Source organism: Hipposideros armiger, unplaced genomic scaffold (genome assembly GCF_001890085.2).
Source record: "Hipposideros armiger isolate ML-2016 unplaced genomic scaffold, ASM189008v1 scaffold_937, whole genome shotgun sequence".
Taxonomy (NCBI): domain Eukaryota; kingdom Metazoa; phylum Chordata; class Mammalia; order Chiroptera; family Hipposideridae; genus Hipposideros; species Hipposideros armiger.
The window spans coordinates 628,829-639,237 of record NW_017732287.1 but is presented as its reverse complement, the minus strand read 5'-3'; the positions used below and the strand labels follow the sequence as shown (position 1 = coordinate 639,237).

Here is a 10,409-nt window from a genome sequence, read left to right as displayed (position 1 = left end):
ACTGGCTATGCAGGGCGCTCCTTCCTAAATGGCCTGGCTCTTGATGGCCCCAGTGGCTCAGAAAAAAACAACAAAAAAGAACACACAAAAACCAAAAGCTTTTTAAGTAACTCCAAAGGAGAAACAAAGTTTCTTCATCAGAACCTTGAGAAGATCACGCAGACACAGTGCAAGATCCAGTTCTAGAACTAAGATTTCAGGGCTTTCTTTACAGCCAAACCTCTGTGCTTCTGGGGAGCGTAAGTCCCAGACCTCCTTTGGAGGCAGAGTAACGTGGCGGGCGGTATGTGGAGGGCTTGGGGTTCCAACGCCCTGGGTTTCTTACCTTGGCAGCTCTGAGGCCTTGAGCAAACTGCTTCTCTCCAGGAATCATTGCTTATAATATTGGTACCTGCTGTCTAGGATTATGGTTAAAATTAAAGGAGATGATCCAGGGAGTGCAAGGTAGCTAACAATCAATGTCACCTACTATTATTATTATTAGTTTCATCATCCTTGACTAGTAGCATCAAGTCACAAAATGCACCCATTTGGAGTTTAGCCAAAGCATAGAGGCGGGGAGGGGAGAGAGGACAAAAGACAAGGAGCATAACTGATATGCAGCTGGAGTTGTTTATCTTGCGCCCTTGTTTTCACCATCACCTACAGCTTGAGGCCTGAGACTGAAGGTCAGAGAGAGCTTGGCCTACTTTGCACTGATGACAGAAGCTGGATGTGTGTGACTTTTCTTTTTTGGTCTGCTGGAACCGTCTGAATGCAGCGCTGCGGCCCTTTGTCCACCTGTGTCAGCTTTGTGTGCTACTGTTTCTGTCCTGATTCTCGCTACCCTCTCATGGAGAGCCCAGAAACAGTTTGAATGTCTAAATCAGCTCTGTCAGAAATAATCCCTTCCCTGTTGACAGGTGGCACGGACATACCTCTGCTTTGGAAGCTGGAGGGAGAGTTTCATGATTGGATGGGTTAGGGTTGAACTGGGAAAGGACCCAGAGATCCCTCCTGAACCAGAGTGAGAAAGTTTGTACAATTAAAAAAATATAATAGTAACTGATACTTAGTCACCTGTTGCCATCACCCTCCCCCCACCTGTCAGTGTAAAACTCAGGACTACTGTGCGAGGCATGGGTGCAGATGCATGTTCATCTCTTAACCCCCTTTCACCTCCTCCATCATTCTTCTCTTCCATTTCCTCCCCTCCCCTAGGAAGGATAATCATAGTAATAGTTACCACTTACTGGTCATTTTCTGTGTGTCAGGTACATTATTTCATTTAGATAAATTTCATAACAAGCCTGTGTGATACTATTATTAGCCCTATTTTAGATGACAAAACTGAGATTTAAAGAAAACTTCTCAGGGTCACTGGTTTTTGGGTTTTTTTGTTTTTGTTTTTGTTTTTTAGCAGAGCCATCCTGCCACCTGTTGGCAGCTCAGCTTAGGCCGGGAATCAAACCAGCGACCCTGTTGCTCAGAGCTCACACACTTGAGCGAGCTCTTAACCAACTGAGCTACTCAGCTGGCCCTCAAAGTCACTGGTTAATAAGGTGAAGTTGAAACCCAGATCCATCCAATGTCCATGTTTCTATAAATTCTTATCATTTTTCACTGAGAAGTTTCCTTTATTCAAGGACAGACTTCATTATCATAAACATACTGAGGAGCTTATCCTCTCAACTCTTCCACTTAAGAAAAATCAAGTTGAAATGAGGCCTTAAAAATTGTCATGTTCGGTTTCTCTCTGAAGCAGACATCCCTTATTTTGTAGACTTGACAGATGATCATCATTTACCATTTTTAAGGCAACTGATTTTAAAATTAATCTTAGGAAAAAATGTTAGAAAAATCTTATATTTGAGTGGAAAATCTTTCCCCTACAATTTACATCTATATATCTCAGAGCAATGCCCACATGAGCCCACTCTTTTCTACGACATATCTCTTTGGATAGAAAAGTCACATGTCTACTAAATCTTCTCTGTGGCAGGCGAGGAGGTATCCCCATGTCTCTCAACAGCTGCTGGTGGGAGGTGGCTTCCAGGGTCCTTACCATCCAGGTCACCCTACTCTCCCTTTCTTCTTCCCCTTACCCCTCACCCACATGCTTGGAGATGTCAAGAGCTGAGCTCAGTGGGCCAGGTGTCTTCTGGGTCCCCTTCAGGTTATACTGGTGGCAGTTTGCCACCATCCTACTTTGGGGCTCAGCCCCTTCCACAGTTGGGAGCTGGGAGCTACATCAGTTATCTGTTGCTACCTAACCATTTACCCCCAAACTTAATACCTTCAAACAGCAATCATTTATTGGCTCATGATTCTGGGGGGTCAACAATTTGGACTAAGCTAGTCTAGCCTGGGCTTACTCATAAGGCTATGGGCAGGTGGTGGGTTGGCTGGGGCTCCTGGTCCTAGATGACCTCCTTCACATGTCTGACAATGGACACGCTTTGGCCAGGTTGACAGGAGTGACTGGGCTACATTCTCATTCAACTGGCTAGCTTGGGCTTCTCCATGTGATGGCTGGATTCCAACAACAGCAGAAGAGAGCTCTGATACGTACCTCATATAAGTGGGATCATACAGTGTTTGTCTTTTTGCAACTGGCTTATTTCACTTAGTATAATGTCCTCAAGGTTCATCTATGTTGTAGCATGTGTTAGAATTTTCTTTCCTTTTTTAAGGCTGAATAATATTCCATTCTATGTAGGTAGCAAATCTTGTTTATCCGTTCATCTGTCAGTGGACGCTTGGGTTGCTTCCACCTTTTGGCTGTTGTGAATAATGCTCTGAACACGGTGTACAAGCATCTGTTGAGTCCCTGCTTTCAATTCTTTTGGATACATACCCCGAAGTAGAATTGTTGGACCATATGGTAGTTCTTTCTATATTTACTTTTTTGAGGAACCACTATATTGTTTTCCATAGTAACCACACCATTTTACATCCCCACCAGCATTGCACAAAGGTTCCAGTTTCTACACATCCTCACTAACACTTGTTATTTTCTGGTTTTGTTGTCATTATTTTTTTTATAGTAGCCATCCTAATGGGTATGAGGTGGTATGTATTTTGTTAAGTATTACCCGTGATCATATGGCATATACAATTTTGTATCCTAGTTTTTGTTAAATGTAACATTCTATCTTAAACTCTTCCTCTGCGGTTTAAATTCGGATAGAAAGGCTTTCTGCCTCCTCTCCCTCCTTTTCTTTATGTGAAGTTGTTCACATTGATCTTTTTTTTCCTCCGTGGTTCCTTCCTTTGATTTTAAGCTTAGAAAACTTCCCTATCCAGAGATCAAATAAACATTCACCAAGTTGAATCTATTTTTAAAATGCTTCAATTTTCACATTTGTATCTAATACTCTGGCATTTGATTGTACTTTAAAAGCCCTCTTTAACTGCCAAGAATCATACAAAATGTTAATAGTGGTTCTCCCCAGGTGGCGAGATTATTCATAATTGCTTTTTATCCTTTCATGCATTACTTTTAGGAGTAAAAAAGTGGATGTTATTTAAACCAAAACTGAACTCCCCCTCCCCTTAGATCCACAGTCGGGATCAGCAAGATCTAGGAGAGACCAGCTGTGGTATGGGGAGAACCTTGCCTGAACCCTGCTCACTCTCCTCCCTGAGCCCCAGTTTCTTCTTGCTAAAAAGAGGGGTGGACTGTTGGGTCCTTTCTCACCCAGAAAGATCCTGCACCTCGTGAAGCCACATAGGCCACCAGACCCTGTTGGGTATCTGGCCTGACTTGATAGGCGGCCAGTCCTTGGGTAATGCAGCACGTTCCCAGGCTGATTAAAATCTTACACCTTGTTAGAGAGGTAAGGGGGAGAAGGCTGTGCACAGAGTGAGTGGCAAGGAGGTGGGGGGTTGCCAAGGTGGAGGTTAGGACCTCCAACAAGTGGGTATCCGTCCCGCTGGGACTCAGGGAGGCACAGCAGAGTATTGAAGACATGTCCTGGAGTCTGCTTTTCCACTAACCACCTGTGTGATCTCCAGGCTTCAGTTTCTTCATGTAAAAAACGGGGATAATAATAGTACCTGCCGTGGAGGGCTGCTGAGGCTTTAAACAGATGAAGTGGGAAAGATATTTAAAACAGTGCTACAAAGGTAGTATATAAATGTAGCGAATCAGCACACTGTACACCTTAAACTTGTACAGTGTTATGTGTCATTATATTTCAATAAAAACAACAACAACACAGTGTCCAACCCTTGGGAGGCAGCAAATCAGTCCTGACTGTTTCTGCCCGTCCTCAGCCCTCTCTCACCTCTTGCTCCTTCCTTGCCATCTTCACCTTCTGGTCCCGCCCCATGCAGCCCCATCCTCTCCCTCCCCACTTCTCCTCCCCCCTTTCCCTCTTGTTCCCTTAACCTCTCCCCTCCTCGCCCCCTCCCTACAAAATTGGCTCTAGGGGAAAAAGCAGAAGATAAGCTCCGCCCCTGTTCCTACACCTTTGCTCCAGGGGCCCTTTTCTCTGCCTGGAGGGCGCCCCACCCCTACCCCTAGGCAAGGCTCTCAGCCTTCAGATCTGGTTCAGCCCAACTGCACTTCCTCCCAGCTCTACCTGAACTCCCTGAGTCTGCCAAGTGTCATTCTGTCACCTGCTTAGCCACTTGGGTCACCAGTGGTACAATTACATCTCTTTGTGTGCTTGCTAGAGCAACATTAATCTCCATTTACCGAGCTCCATGAGGGAGGCACTTGTCTGCTTTATTCGCTGTATCCCCTGTGCCCAGCAATGCATCTGCCCTTCATAAATGCTCAGTACTTATTTTTAACAAATGATACTACCATACACCAGCGCGAATATAAAATAGCAGAAAGTATGAGCTTTGGAAATAGGTCTGCCTTAGAACTGCTGGCTCTAGATGGGCAGTGTGACTTTGGGTAACCTATTTACCCTCTGAGCTCACCTTCGTCATCTGTAAAGTGGGGATAATGTGTGCCTCTCTTGGGGCCACTGTAAAGATTGAGATCTTATGTCAGGTATCCAGTACATAGCTGTCGCTGGAACATTATTTCCTCCTCCCCATGTCTCTTTGGAATTTCATTTGCACAGCACTGTAGAAGTTGTATATTAGTTCAGATTTCGAGGCCCAAAACTTAAGGTAATTCATAATTTCATGGGAAATGTGGTTTTATACATCTGTGTAAAGATCCAGGACTAGCCATCAGCAGACCTGAGTCACTCACTCCCCAGGTAGTTCTGTAACTACCTGTTTCTGTGACACAAGGTGAGGGTGTCCCTAAGTTGCATGTGTCTAAATCTGCAGGGTGAAGCATTTGGATAGAATGAAACCTTTATCCTGCAGGCACTGCCCGCCCTTGTGGCTTTGGCTCTGTTTCACACCTGTACTATTATTTGCTTATTATGCTTTCTTTAAAAGTTGCCTTTAAAAGAAAACTTTATATCACTTCTGTAAATGTCATAAGTACAAGGTAACAACAACCAGCAGAATGAAAACAAAGCAATGGGACAGAACCCTGCAGAAGGGAAATTAGCACATGCTGGAGAGATGGTAACAACATAGGAACCTTCAAATGAGACATTCTACACTCAGAAGGGCCCCGGGAGTTGAAAAAGGGCACAAGTGAGTCAGTGTTGTTTGGTGCTGTGTGGGGGGGCAGCACTCAGCCATTGGGGGGTACCCCTGATACCCATTCCTCACTGTGGAAAACACGACTAGATCATAGACCCGGGAAGGACCTTAGAGGTCATCTGCCCCGCCTGTCATTAAGTAAATGGATGAGCTGGGCCAGGTAGAGACATGGCCACCCATGCCCTTAACCCAGCAGTGTAAAGACCCACGCCTGACTGTATGTGCGGTGGGTGGCACCACCACCCCTAACGCAGGAAGGACTCCACCAGTGTGGCGGTGAGACCTCAACCCCAACCACGACCAAGCTACACACATGGGCTTCGTAGACTGTAGTCAGTACTTTTATTTTAAGCTCAGTTCTAACATGTTTATGCATATTTTGGGCTGGCTCTCTGAGGCCAGTCACTTTTATTTTTTAGAACAGGGTATGTCACTTACAAGTAGACTCCAGCCCCTTCAAAACACTTGGGTTCCTCCAAAACACTCGCTTTGCTCTGCTTGACCCTGTCCCTTCACGTTGGTCAGAAGTAGTCACACATATGTAATGAACACATCTAGTACCATTTCAGAGCCAAAAGGAGTTTTGGCTGAGGCATATACGTTTTTTAAAAAGCTTTACTGAGGTATAATTGACATATGAAAACACTGGACATATTTAGTGTATACAGTGGGATAGGTTTGGAGATGTGAAAATACCCACGAAGCCACTGCCACAATTGAGGTAATAAACACCCATCACCTCCACAAGTTTCCTCCTGTTCCTTCCCCCATTTTTGGTGGTAAAAACACAGTATGATGTTCGCGATAGGCCTATCCCATATGGCTTTCATTGTTGTGGATTATACTGTCTGAGGTTTTAGAAATGACAGGAAAAGGTGGACAGCAAAAAAAAAAATCTTTGCTTCAATGTGGAGATTGTACTAAATTGGAGAAGAGATTAAAACAAAACAAATATAGTATGTTAAGTCCTGATCTCCAAAAACAGAGAAAGATGACATTGTATAAGTTATTTAGAAAGAACAAGACTAGGTCTTATAGGAATCAGAATCTTTTTGTTCCTCTCCTTGCTTTATTTGTCCTTGAATCTTCTTCCCTCTATCCTGATCACCCTCCTCACCACCTCCTCCCAACCCCCATCTCTGAGTGGCAGATCCAACATCTTGGCCCAGAATTACCTGGAGTTACCCCCAGTTGCTGTTTGGTGTATCTGCCTTAGTGATTGCTGCAAGAGCCCACCTTCCCCCAGCTCCACTGCTTAAAATAATACGCATTTATTGTTGCTATGAGTCTGGGTCAGCGGGCCGTTCTTAGCTTGGCCGGGCTCACTCCTGTGTCTGCGGTTAGCTGAGGATTGGGCTCAAGCTCTGCTTTGCCTGCTCTTCCCACCCCAGCTTCTGAAGGCCTTTTTGTTTCTCAGCAGAGAGATGGTCTCCCTCAGCAGCATTCCCATGCCTTCTCCCTGTACCCCAGGCTGGGTCGGTCCTTCACGGGCCTCTCAACAGAAGGTCCAGCATGGGAGACTGCTCACGGATTAGTATGGGTTGCGGTTGAGTCCTTTGTTGATGTCCATCACAGTTTACCTTCTAATCACTTGTCCCTTCACTTCTCATCCCACAAAGAACTGTGAATTCCTCTGACCTTATGTACATTGTCTCTCTGAGGGAGCAGTAAGCTTTGGAGAGCAAAGGCATAACTTTTTCTCTGTTGTATCAACAGCATCTAGTTGTATCAACAGCATCTAGCCCAATGCAATATACACAGTAGGGACTCAGTAAAGATTGGATAACTGAGATAAATGAGTGAGGGAATGAATGATTGAATGAAGTTATTGCTCAAACCAGGGAGGAGGCAAAATGAGGTTCTGATGACGTCACCTGAGTAAATAGTATAACTGGAGTTTCCCTTACTTATTTTTGTCCTGTCATTTCAAGCCCCATTGAACCCCAGAGGATGTACGGACATGATCCGCTGGGCTTAGTTCTTAATAATTCCAATTTTTGTTTAAATTTTCTTAACTAACTCATTTCAACAGATGCTACAGGCCCCAATAGGGGCCTATCAAGAGAATAGCAGGTGTATTCCGCTGAGATCATGAGGAGGTATCTTGCGGTTCTGGTTTATTTTCCCCACTTGGTTTACTAGACGGGGATTCCTAGTGTCTTAGAAATGCCCCCTCAGTTTGCTCGACTCCCCAGAATCACACGTGCTCTCATTGACCTTGTGTGAGTTACTTAATTCCATGGAACACTGTGAGCCTGAGTTGCTATCTCTCTGTGAGTTATGTGAACAGCTATTTCCAAGATTAGAATAAAGGTGAGAGTGATGGTGGGGAGATTCTTGGCCTCTTTTTTTACAGAGTGTCAGGAAGAGAATTGGATTAATGGGCATTTAGTTAACAAACTGCCCTGCTGGCATAGAATAAGAATTTTACAGATAAAGCCACAGAGCTTTGATACGCGTATTTGCAGCTATTCTGTGAGAGAGGAGAGTCCCAAAGTTCTAGATGATTATGCAGAGCAGCGGTTCTCAGTCCCTGGCTGCACATGTGTCTTGGGGAGCTTTAAAAACTACAGTGTACACCTGTACACAGCTGAAGCTGAATAATAGAGTGTCAACTATAATTTTATATATATGTGTGTGTGTGTGTGTGTGTGTGTATATATATATATATATATATACACACACACACACACACACACATATATATATATATATATATATATATATATATATATATATATATATATATACAGTCATGGGATGTGGAGTACAGCATGGAGAACAGAGTCAATGGAATTGTAACAGCTATATACAATGTCAGAGGGGTAGTAGATTGGGGGAGGGGGATTATCGCTTTGTGAGGGGTGTAAATGTCTAACTAGTCATTGTTTTTTACACCTGAAACTAATAAAAAAAATTTATCTAAAAAAAAAACACACACACAAAAAAGCTACTGATGCCTGATCCCACTCCAGAGGTACAGATGTTGGTCTGAGGTGTAGCCCAGGACTCAGGATGTTTCGATCTCCCAGGTAATCCTAATGTTCAGCCAAAGCTGAGAACAACTGTCTTAGTTTATGCATTCTATCTCAGAACAGGAAAATAATTCTCATATACAGAAAAATTATTTGGATTTTCCTAGTTGTTAAAGCACAAAGGCTTATATGCTGGGATAAATTAGAGTTGGCTTAGAAACTGAGATTTATCTGAGAGTAAAGATAGAGATCTCCAATATGTTCGTCTGCATGAGCTTGGTCCTGCCTTGCCCCCCTTACTCCATTTCAGCAAATCATCTTGAGAATTGACTGTAGTATAAGATTGTAAAAGTAGGAATGCAGCAAGTCCCTGTTTTCAGATTTCTTCTAAATTCCTTAGACTTGATTCATAGCAGATATTCTGATGTTTTTGAATGGGCTCATTAAGTTTGCGAACTCATCCTAGAAAAAGTGCTACATACCTCATTGCTGAATATCACTATGGTCACCTTCAAAGTATTTCCTTTGGGAAGCTATGCACCGATGCCAGCGCCTAGTCCGCCCTTCAAAGCAATTTTGGAACTCTTCTGGAATGACCATCAGAGCTATGTTCGTATTACCTTTGATGTCCTGAATGTCATCAAAATGTCTTCCTTTCTCAATATTTCCTTTATCTTTTGGTAAAGAAGGAAGTCTTTGAGGGCCAGAGCAGGTGAGTAGGGAGGGTGTTCCAATAGTTATTTGTTTACTGGCTAAAAACTCCCTCACAGACAGTGCCGTGTGAGCTGGTGCAGTGTCGTGAAGCAAGAGTCATGAATTGTTGGCGAAAAGTTCAGGTCTAACTTTTTCACGCAGCCTTTTCAGCACTTCCAAGTAGTAAACTTGGTTAACTTTTTGTCCAGTTGGTACAAATTCATAATCAATAATCCCTGTGATACCAAAAAAAAGGTTAGCAACATCATTGCAACAAGTTCGCGAGCTTAATTGTCTGACCTCGTACAGTGTATTGTCATTGGTGAAGGAATGTGAAGGAATTTTGTTACAGTTTTTAAAATGTTACTGTGATGAAAAATGAGCCTTCTGTTTTCAGAAAATATTTATGAATTAATCTATAGAATTGCTTCTCAATTATTGTAACTGGGTCACCATTTGAGCCTATCTTTTTAAATGTTATATGTTTTAAAAGTAGTTTTACTTGGCAGAAGAAAATTCCTTGCTATATTTATAGCTTCTCCTTTAGAAAAGCTTTCATCCTTAAATTGTTATATTCCTACACTCGGAAGATATTTAAAACAAGTTTTTATTCCTGTAGTAGAGCCTGTAGAAGCTAATACAAGGAACACTGATCTCTTGACAAAATACTTGTGTAAATCTGGATATTGTATTAAAACTATTGTTTTAAGTTGTGTGTAAAATTGAGTGTCAAATATCTGTGTTCATCTTAGCAATGGTAATACATTACTTAATCTCAAAAAAAAGTTTTCTTGAGAAAACTGCAGAATAAAACTACAGATTTATAACCTTCAACAACTCCTTTTAACCAAACTGAGAACTCATCTCAGTGTCTTGTTAGAAAAAGCAATGATTGGCCTAACATGTGACTTCCCAAGGTGCTGTTTACGGTTCTTTCATTTGCTCCTCACACCAGGAAAGTTGTCTAAGAAGCAAACTATTTCTTCTGTTCAGAGTCCTGTAGGAGAAGCTGATTGGCTCAACTGGGATCAGGTGTCCACCCCCACCCCCCACCCCCGACCAATCAGCGACCCAATCAGTGGAGTCTTGGCCCACTGTACATTCAGTACATCTGTAAGATGAGCACTGATGCCTGGGCCG

General features: G+C 43.0%; 1 protein-coding gene across 1 annotated transcript in view; it reads left to right on the top strand.

Moving 5' to 3' along the window:
• The window catches only part of GPD1L (glycerol-3-phosphate dehydrogenase 1 like), a 52,535-nt gene that overhangs the window by 8,527 nt on the left and 33,599 nt on the right, over window positions 1-10,409 (top strand). The gene's annotated exons all lie outside the window — the stretch shown is intronic.